Here is an 11,766-nt window from a genome sequence, read left to right as displayed (position 1 = left end):
CATGAGTGACCTAAGAGCTGAATGACCACTGCACCAGGTGTGTGAAGTTATTATAGCAATCTGTACAGGAAGAAAAATGTAAAATTTATTCTTCTCAATAACTTTTCTCTGTATACCCTCCTGGACTATAAAAAGCATTTGTTCAATATTTGTTCTTACCACTTACACAATGTAACACTAGTGATAAATGTAAGGACCTATTTAGAAACTGTCTCTGCTCCCTTCCCCCAGGGGATTTACTTGGAAACAAGTCCCGGAAACCAGCTCCAGGTAACAAAGCCCAGATACAAGGGTGGGTCAGGCAAGTGGAGACATCCCATCCATGGGGGTTTGCATACTGTCTCCATAGCAACCGAGGAGTAGGGACTCCCGCCCTTTGGGAGTCTTTTTGGCACCAATCCTAATCAAGGTGTAATAGGCTGGTTCTAATGTCTACTAGGGTAAATTGTAATTCAGTTGGTCACCTAGCATCCCTGTGGAGTTTCCTGTGTGTGTTACAATTTCATCGGTCACCTGTGCGTGGCCAGGCCCGACCGCATGGCCTTTGCCCTTAAAAGCTAGTCTGTGAAACAGAGAAGGGTCACCCTCTCTTGTAAGAGGTGCAGCCCTGAACGTTCCGTTAGATTCTTGATGCTTGGCGTGAAATAAAGCTTTGCTTGACCTTCGCTTTATATCAGTCTCGCTCCTTTAATCAAGGACCCATTATTGGGGCATAACAATAAACACATGTGGCCATGAAATTTCATATCCTATAAATTTAAGTATAAACTTGTCTTAACTGTGGACTTGCTGACACAGAGATCCAAGAATCCAAGATGTGATGAGTTCAGTCTTAATGATGCCATTAATATCAATTACAAATGTATGTATAGACATATATTTCCAATTCTCTTGAGTATGGACAAGGAGTGAAATTATAGGATCTTGTGATAACTCCGTATTTAACCATCTAAGGAACTGCCAGATTTTTTTCCAAAGGGCTACACTATTTTACATTCTCACCAGCAGTGCCTAAGGACTCTAATTTCTCCACAGACTCACCAACACTTGTCTTTTTATTTTTAAGTTTAAGTAATCTCTACTATACCCAATGTGGAGCTCAAACTCACAACCCCAAGATTAAGAGTTGTGTGCTTCTCTGACCGAGCCAGCCAAGCACATCAAAACTTGTCTTTTTAACTACAAATACCCAAACGGGTCTGAAAAGGTTTTATTTGAATTTTCCTGATGGCTAATGATATTGAGAATTTTTTCATGTGCTTACTAGTCATTTGTATATTTCCTTTGAAGAAATGTCTGTTCAGATCCTTTGCCCATTTTTAATGGCAATGTCTTTTATTAATGAGTTATAATTATTTTTTTATATCTTCTAGATACAAATCCTTTATCAAATGTGTGATTCCCTGACATTTTCTCCCATGGGTTATCCTTTCACTTTTTTGATGGGTATCCTTTGAAGCACTAAAGTTTGTAATCATGATGACACATTGGGTCTGTTATTTCTTTGATTGTATGTGCTTTTGTTGTCATATCCTAGAGACCATTTCCTAAATCAGAGTCACAAAGATTTAGGCCTATGTTTTCTTTTAAGGGGTTTTTATAATTTTAACTCTTAGATTTAGCTCTTTGATCTATCTGAGTTAATTTCTGTATATAGTATGAGATAGGGTTCCAACTTCATTCTCTTGCATGTGATTTTTGTATATTGATTTTGTATACTGCAACTAGGCTGAGCTTCTTTATTAGACCCAATAGTCTGTTAGTTAATTCTTTAGCATTTTCTATATATAGCATCATGACATCTATAAATAGAGATTGTTTTACATTTAAAAAAAAAACCTAATCTAATTGTTTTTATGGAAATACAAGCAAAAATAAAAGTACAGTTTTTAGTTTTGAATAATAATTCCCAATATGTTTTGTGGAATACAGATTCTTGGAATGTAATTACCTCCTAAAAGGTTTTGTTGTGAAATAAGTTTGGGAAATACTGCACTAAACAAAAGTAAATAGGTTTGCATACCCTAAGATCTCTAGGAGTGGTTAATATCCACCTGTGCACTGCAAATCTCCCTAAGCAGCAGTACAATATATAATTTTTCCTTCACTTGACCAGGAGAAACCTTTAGAACACTATCTCCTAGAGGCACATGCATGAAACATTTTGGGAAATTCTAACTGATAGCACTAAACTATTTTTAGCACTTGTGACCATGCCCCTTACTAGAAGTTCTGGATGGACAATTAGCTTCAAGAAAGGAACACTTACCAAATTAATCATCCTAATGAATGGTTCCGATAATGAATCAGATGGTCAATAAGACAAGAGCATTAGTCATCAAGATAAGGATTCATACAGAATAGTTCTTACTGAAATAAAAATCTGGTACTCACCTTGAATCTAAGGATTTATGTGGAGCAGCAAAACAAAAAATGTTCACAAATTGCAGAAATATGTTTCAAACAGCTCCAGCAAGCTGTCAGAGTGCTTGGCAGTTCATCCGCAACCTGGAGTAGACCCAAAATTAAAAAAGGAGAGAGAGAGAGTTTTTAACATTAAGCCCTAGTGTATTTTTTAAGCTGATTAAAACAATGTTGGATAAGTACACTTTAAAAGACAATTTTGGAGAACTAGACAATATTAAAATTGTATCAAGCCTTTGGGTAGGTAGCATGATAAAAGAATACAAGATTTAGACTGTAACCTTAAAGATCAAATGATAATTTGGTCGGGGGCATCTAGGTGGCTCAGTGGGTTGACCTGCTCTTGGTTTCAGGTGGTCCTGTATCTTACAGTGGTGAGATTGGGGGGGTGGGGAGGAGGTGCCTTGGTCTCTGCCCTTGGCAGGTAGTCTTGGAGATTCTCTTCCTCTGCCCCTCCCCCCACTCACATATGCACTCTCTCTCACACACACACACAAATAAATAAATAAATAAATCTTTTTAAAAAAATAATAATTTGGTCAAAGACCACCAAAAAGAATCCATTCAGACACATAGTTAAAATAAGGTAAATAAGGTGATCCTAGTATCACCTTACTCCACATATACACAGATTTTTCCTAATCAAGAGCTCATACCTTTTTCTCAAGATTGCCTTTTAAAACTCTCATGTCACATCCTCAAGATACCTCCCAACACACACACACACACACACACACACACACACACAGCACCACGCACTATCCCAAACTTCTGAACTTTCTCTTTTAAGGTCAAAAGAGTCTGCGTATAAAAAAAGGCGTGGGGCGGGGGAATTCACCGACTATATAAAGACTTGAAGACTGTCCAGCAAGGCAAGGAGGGTTCCGAATTAAAGGTTGCCAGAACAAGCAAATCCAGTCCAGAGAAAATAAGAGTTTCCCCAATGATATTAAGAAAGTTACCCCACCTCCTTTAGTCTCCCCAGGAAAAAAAAGCCATTTCCTTATGAAATAACTGGAGGCTGATTCCCCACCTTCTCCCTCCTTGCCCTCGCGGGAGTTTCCGCACTGGATTGCTGAGATTTCTTCGAAGGGGCGGGGGTGGTGAGTTTGGGAGAGGGGCATGAGTAATAGAGGCTCCTTCCAACAGCCAGAGCTATGGAATCCTGGAACAAGGCTCAGCACACCCATTTGTGGGTCTTTGTGGGGCTCCCGGCCGCCCCCATGGTGGATGTGACCGCCTGAGCCCTCAAATCCTCCGAAGCGGGACTCACCAAGGTTCTCGAGGTCGCTGGGGAATGAGGCTGGTTGCTAAGGACGCTGAGGGAGTCACTTTAAGAGCCTGACGGTTGCTCTCTCAGCGGCTGGGCTTAGCCAATCAGAACGTGTAAATGCAATTCCACATTCCCTTCCCCTCCTTCACTACGTGTGTGTTCAGTTTCCAACGAATAGATGCAATGATGTGTGAAAGACATCATTAGCTTTAAAATACAATCATAAAGCACAGAGTAATGAATCGTTTTAAATACTGTACATACGTTGGCCACACAGCCAGTAGCTCCAGGGAGAAGGGGTTTGGCAGTGCTTTAGTGGCTCCTCAACATCTAAATGCGTCCTCCAAAAACTTTGCCTGCCCCCAAATCTAAATTTAAAAAATAAAAACATGATTGCTATTTAAAGGTAGCTGTGTCTTCTAATCAAAGTGCTGTTTCTAAGCTCCTTTTACATAAACTATCTAAATCTGCCACTGTTCTCTGCAGTTAGGATAGTGAGTAATCAAAGCATCCACAGTATCTGCCTGTCCTAAGTACAAGAGGGAGAATTTAAACACAAAAGAATGCCTAATTTTTAAAAAAGATTTTATTCACTTGATACACAGAGAGAGAGGAAAAGAGCACAGGCAGGGGGAGCAGCAACAGGCAGAGGGAAAGGGAGAGGCAGGCTCCCCACTGAGCAGGGAGCCTGATGTGGGGCTCCATGTGGAACTCCATGTGGGACTCAATCCCAGGACCATGACCAGAGCTTAAGGTAGATGCCTAACTGACTGAGTCACCCAGATGCCCCAAGAATGCCTGATTTTTAAAGATAGGATCCAATAAAATTAATTTAAATCCCTATAAAATTCCTACCTATCAATGGGTGAGGAATGTCAAATATTCTACAAATGTTCACAAATGTCTCAATGGAAACATATGGAACAATGGAAACAATATGGAAGAGGAATTCTGATCAAATTCAAAGCTAATATGCAGGTTATTATCCTGGTGAAATAACTGCCTTAAAAAATAATAACTTCAAAAGAGAATTTAACTAATTCAAACTTGAAATACATCCGTCCTGAATTATTTCTGTTTATAATAAGCACCAAATAAGTCTTTTGATTTTTTTAGTATATTTGATATTTTAAACAGAAATTATTAACCCAGACCCACAGAATGTACAACACCAAAAATTAACTTTAATATAAACTACAGACTTTAGGTGATTATAATGTGTTAGTGGAAGTCTATCAACTGTAACAAATGACTACCCTGATGAAGGATGTTGATAATCAGGAGCTATGTATGTGTGGGGTTAGGGAGTACCTTGGAAACCTACCTTCCTGTTCATTTTGCTATGAACTCTAAAAATAATACTTTTTTGTAAATAGTCATTTAATTCTAAAAAATGATAAAGTTAAAAAAACAGAAATTATAATATCAGATCACAGGCTTTTCTGAAACACATTCCTCCTAGCACATCAGTAAGTTGAGAGTAAGAACAAAAGTGAAATTGAGAAACACTAAAAGATGTAACTCAGAAAGCAAATCTTAGAGTGCCAACCTCACAGAATGTGTTCCAAAAAGGGAAAACAAAGACATAAATAATAATAAAGAACAGCAGGGGAAAAATCTCTTTGATTTAAAAAAAAATAATTTGAGACAGCAAATCAAGAGTACTTACCATATTCCAGCCATAGCAACATTTTTCTAGATATGAGACAAGGAAACAAAAGCAAAAACTAACTATTGGGACTTCATCAAAATAAAAAACTTCTGCACAGCAAAGGAAACAATCAACAACAACAAAAAAGATAACCTGTAAATGGGAGAAGATAAATGTAAATGACACATCTGATAAAGGGTTAGTATCCAAAAATATAAAAAGAATGTAAACAACATCCAAAACCAAAAAATCCAATTAAAAATAAGCAAAAGCTATGTACAGACATCTTTCCAAAGAATATAACCAGATGGCCAAAGATGCTGAACATCACTTATCATTAAGGCAATGCAAATCAAAACCACAATGAGATATCACCTCACACCTGTCAGAATGGCTAAGCTCAAGAACACAAGAAACAAGCAGTATTAGCAAGGAGAAAAAAGAACCTTTGTGCACTGTCAGTGGGGGTGCAAATTGGTGCAGCCACTGTGGAAAATAAGTTGGATGCTCCTCAAAAAATTAAATATAATACTACCCTATGATTCAGTAATTCCATTACTGGGCATTTACCCAAATAATATGAAAACACCAGTCTGAAAAGATATCTGCACTCCTATGTTCATTGTAGTGTTATTTATAATAGCCAAAGTATGGAAGCAGACCAAGTGTTCACCAATAACTGAGTGGATAAAGAAGGTGTGATGTATATATCACATTATTTGCATATAATGGAATACTACTGAGCCATAAAAAAGAATGAGATCTTGCCCGTTGCAACAATATAGATGGATCTAGAAGGTATAATGCTAAGTGAAATAAACCAATCAGAGAAAGAAAAAACATGTGATTTCACTCATATGTGGAATTTAAGAAACAAAACAAACGAAAAAGTAGAAAAAAGATAAACAAAAAAAGGACTCTTAAATATACAGAATAAATTGGTAGTTCAGAAGGGAGATGGATGGGGGGCGATGGGTTGAAATAAGGAAAAAAATAAAGGAGTGCTTACCATATTCCAAATAAAATGAGTATGGAAAGACTGCAGCACATAAACACAACTTAACGGTTTTTTTAAAATTTCCTGAGATCTAGAAAAAATACTAGAAGCATGAGAAATACAAATAGATTATTCACAATAAAAAAGTTGGATTAAAAACTCTTCACATTTAAAAATCAGCTGATTCTGTAGAGCATTCAGAAAAAAAGTAGCGAGTCATGATTTCTATATGGAAGACAGCTAAGGACATGTTTATATAAGGGAGAATCTACAAATTCTCCTACTCCTCTATACTTTAAGATGAAACTATTCAAACCACACAAAGAGCATACCACTTAGACATTAATCAAAGTTGAGAACTCAAAAATGCAGAAGTTGTGACTGGAAACAACTGATGTTAAGCTCTGAAACCAGATATACCTAAACAATTAATATTCCCTTGGCCACAAAGTGAAAAAGACAAAAAAAAATTTTTGAAAGAGACATGTTTTTAGCTTTTGTAATCCAGGTTCAAGTAAAGAAGTGTAAGAAAGGAATAGGAGCAGTCCTCAATTTTCATAAGGAAGTGTAAAATAAAGATGTTACACTATTGTCACGTGGAGGAAATCAGTTAGATCCAAAATTCATACTGTACACTAAATGATGGATCTCAAAAAATAGAAATATATAACACGTTTTTGTAAGCGAACACTTAGTGACATAAATATATAGACCTTGGCAAGTAGCAACCATGAATCACTAAAGGAAATATTTCATAGACTATAAAAAAAATCTAACCTCTTAAAGTTACCTTATAAATTATATGTGAGTACATCTCAAATCCCACAGAACGTGTGTGTGTGTGTGTGTGTGTGTGCACGCGCATGTGTATGTTTTAGAAGAATGAGAGTGAAGAATGAAATTTTTTTTAAGTTCACCTGGAAGAATAATGGGCAGATTAGCCAAGAAAATTACAAAAAAGAAGAAAGGATATGAGGGTGTGACTTAATACATATTAAAACATTGTGAAAATTTTTTCTTGGTCCATATATACATTTGAAATAAATAATTTCAATATCTTCAAATTCCATCCTTGAGAAAATATATAGCTGCATCATGGTAACTAACAGGGTGACTTGCCATAGTAGTGCTTAATAAATATTGCTGGGTGAATTCCTGCCTAAAAATGTAGATGATTTTATCTGGTGAGCTAAATTCAGTTTATGAATTTCTGAGTAAAATATTAATATAAATGAATGACCTGCTTCTTTTGTACTTTAGCAGGTCATATCATTTTTTGCCAATTCTTGAAGACTGTCAAAATAATCTATATTCTTCACTTATATTTAAACTTAAGTCTGACTGAACAATGACTGGACTTTTAAAAATGCATACTAAGCTATTTCATGACTATAACTATTTATATCATATGAGTCTTTCCAAAGCAAACTAATCGTTCAAATTCATTTACTCAGGGAAAAGGCAAAAAGAAATTAATCCATATCTTTCTATTAATAACACAATTTTGTGAAATTTTTCCTAATTTTTTATATTTGATGCCTTCAGTATCCTCCATCCACTCATCATTATGTAATAGTTTAATTGTGCTTGTTTAAAAATATGAATACAAATTGTTCAATAACCTCCCTTCAGAAGCTGGAGCCAAATTCTTTCTACTTAGTGTTGGCTTGGATTTAGTGACGCACTTCTAGAGATTAGAACGTGACAGAAGTGATGAGGTAGAATTACATCATAAAGACAGTGTAGGATACTCTTTGCTTTCTCTCGAATCATTTGTTCAGGGAAGAAGTCACTTGTCACTTTAGAAGGACACTCCAGAGTTCTATGGAGAGGCGGTCCTGGGTGGCTTAGGTCAGTTAAGCATCTGACCCTTGATTTTGGCTCAGGTCATGATCTCAGGGTTGTGACAGGAAGCCCCAAGTCAGGCTCTGTGCTGGGTGTGGAGCCTGCTTAAGATCATTCTCTCCCTCTCCCTCTGTCCTCCTCTTCCCTTACCCTCTCTCCTGCTCACGTGCTCAGACTCTCTCTCTCTCTCTCTCTCAAAAAAAAAAAAAGTTCTCTATATAGCAAGGAATTAAGACCTCCTGACAGCAAATCAGCAAGAAAAGGAGGCATTGTTTCCACAATTAACTGAGTGAGTTATCTTGGAAGTGATTCCTCTAGTCCCAGTCAAACCCAGTTAAGTCTAAAATAACTGCACCTCAAATTGAAGTCTTGACAGCACTGTCATGAGAGACATAGACCCCTGTGCATGCCTGAAACTGTGATAGTACCAAATCCCATATATGCTCTTTTCTTCCTATACACACATTCTCATGATAAAGTTTAATTTATAAATTAAGCACACCAAGAAATTAACAACAGTAGTTAATAATAAAATAGAACAACTATACTGTAATAAGAGTTTTGTGAATATGGTCTCTCTCTCAAAATATCTTCTTGTCCAGTACTCACCCTTCTTCTTGTGAGGATGTGAGGTGAGAAAAGGCCTTCATGATGATATAAAGTGAGATAAATGACATAGGCATCGTGATGAAGCATTAGGCTACTATTGGTCTTCTGACTATACCTCAGAAGGAGGATCATCTGTTCCTGGCCTGCAGTTTACTGTGGGAAACAGAAAAGCAAAGGTAACTGAAAACCTGGGAAAAGTAAACCATAGATTAGGAGGCACTTCTCTACTCTCTCCTACCTAAGCCACTTATAGTGGTCTACTCAGTAGAGGCTTCAACCTTTGCCCCATACGGAAGTCACATTAGTCCGTCAAAAACATCATTAGAGTCATCTCATTCTTCATCCCAGCAAAGTCCTGCAAAACCTGTCCCATATTCTCTTTCTGCTCTCAGTGAGCCCTTGCTCACTAACTACCTAGCTTATCATCAGGACTTTACACTTACTTCTGCCTTGAAAATTTTTCTTCCAGATATTCACACAGGGCTCATTCCTTCATTTAAGTTTGTTTAAAGATCTCTTCCTCACAGAGGACATCCTTGACCAACCAATCTAAAAAACACTGCCTCTACCACTGACTTGATTTTATTAAATATATCATGTGTCATTATTTGACATTGCATTATGTTTGTTTCATTATTTGACATGATTTATTTATCTATTAGCCATCTCCTAACTAGAACATGAGTTCTAACAATGCAAGGAGTTTGGCTTATCATTCTAACTTCATTGCTTAGAACATTAACTGTACGGAGGATAGGTGCTCAATAAATATACTTTGCTTAAAGGACCATATAGATGAATCATTTTAATTAATAATTATGGATAATCACTTGATATTTGGTATCCTGACAATTTTTCCTATTACGAGCAATTATGTCACGAATATGTGCATAAGTAAATATATATACCTTATATTTGTTTCCTAAGATTTGGGAGTCAAAAGATTATCATTTTTATGGTTTTTTAGACATTTTGTCAAATAGCCCTCCAAGAAAAAGTTGTTATAGTTTATGTCACACTAGAAATGAATGACAGCCACTTTCTTCTCACATTGCATGACAATGTACATTTTCCCTTTTAAACATTGTCTTTTAAATAGGGGAAATATAGCTATTAAGTTTTCCTTTCTTCAATTACTGGCAGACATTTTTTCACATAAAATGGTTGAGGCATTTTTAAAATTTTATTTCTTTTTATTTATTTATTTATTTATTTTATTTCACATAAAATGCTGAGGCATTTATTTTATTTCAAAATGGCAGGCATTTTTTTATGACTTGCCTCTTCATGTTATTTGCTTATATTTCTACTACTACACCCTTATTGCTAAGAGCTTTTTTACAATAAAGTGACTCATTGTCTTTATCATGTTAAAACATAGTTCTTCCTGGTTTGTGTTTTTTCTTTCAATTTTAATTACTATGTTTGCCCTTATTTATTTGCATACAGAAATTTAAATTTTATATGATCAAATTGATTAGTCTTTCCAAACATGAAAACATGTATGTTAGTAATGTTTTTGACATTTCTGTCACTTTTAGAAAATTTGCCAACTGACTATTTGAAAAATAACCCCTTATTATTTTCTCCCAATATTCAATCTTTTTAAAAGTAAAGAAAAAAATACAATTTATTGTAGCTGGTATTTATGTGGGAGTGAGCTGGGAGGAGGGGCTGTTATTGCTTCCTCCCCTCAACTGGCTACCCTCCTGTCCTTCTTTTACTAATTCATCTTTTCTTCATTGATATGGATGAGAAATTGTGAGATTTTATGGTTTTTATATTAAAAGTGCACACACACGCATAAACACAGGCCTTTTTCTCCTTCTTTTAAGAAACAAGTTTTGGACCTGAGCCAAATGCATCTTTAATTCAATCATTTCTAAGGAATGGAGAAATATTTTGTATTGCCATGCTCAGTAATTAATTTGATATTAGTTGCCCAGTAATTTGGTATTAGTACTTGAGTAATACTAGATACTCAATATTATATATATATAATATTATATATCTAGTAATATTAGATACTCAATACTCAATTGCATTGAGAGACTCAATACAACTGCCTAAGTCACATACCAACCCAATGAATGAAGTTATCACTTCAAAGAAAAGGGTCGCGTCTGGATGATTAAGAATCGTGTGTCAAGATTCTCTTCTGAAAGCCCTCAGAATCCTGGACGTTCAGTGAGGAAGCAGGGACACAGGAAGAATCCATGGAAGGCTCAATCAAGTCTAGGGAGAAGGACTTTGCCCGAAGAGTCCATGGAGCCCATGAAAACAGGTAGTAGAGGACTCTGTTCGGAAGTTCTCTTAGTTGTTCAACTAGGGTCTCAATCTTGAACAGTATCACTGGACTTTAAAGATACTAAGTGACTTAGATGCACCAGGGGAAAAAAATTACAACTGTTTTGTAGCTTTGGAAAAGCAAAATGCTTAATTCCTAAATCCTGAGAGCAGTTTACATTCGTGGGGGAGCAGAGGAGGAAAAGGAGGTTTTCTCCACCGACGGTCTTTTGTAATGCTTGCTCTAGCTGTCCATAGTACCTTTTAGTTCACTGGGCAGAACCAGCTCCCTCAATAGACCCTAGCTAAAACTCTAAGTGCGGGAGGCAAAGCTACAGAGACGTTACCAACACCCCGCAACTCTAAAGTCTAATCGCTGCCTTGTGGCGGGCACTAGACCAGGGAGGAAAAGAGAAGACCTAGATCTGAGACCTTTGAGTGCAGCAGGGCATTTCTGGCTGAGATCTCAGTGAGTCAGCTCCACCGACGCGTCATGTCCCTCGATAAAACGTCTTTATTCGACCTCCGCTTGTCCTGGCTGTCCTTCCCACCCCTGGTCCCTTGGTATCTCTTTGGTACAATGTTCCATTAACCCCACAGTCATTTTTCCACCTCCTCCAAACAGCGATTTTCTTTTAAGGATTGGCCCTAGGTTACCGCCGCGTCTCCGTAGCAACGCTC

Source organism: Meles meles, chromosome 3 (assembly GCF_922984935.1).
Source record: "Meles meles chromosome 3, mMelMel3.1 paternal haplotype, whole genome shotgun sequence".
NCBI lineage: Eukaryota > Metazoa > Chordata > Mammalia > Carnivora > Mustelidae > Meles > Meles meles.
This window is presented reverse-complemented; position numbering follows the sequence as displayed.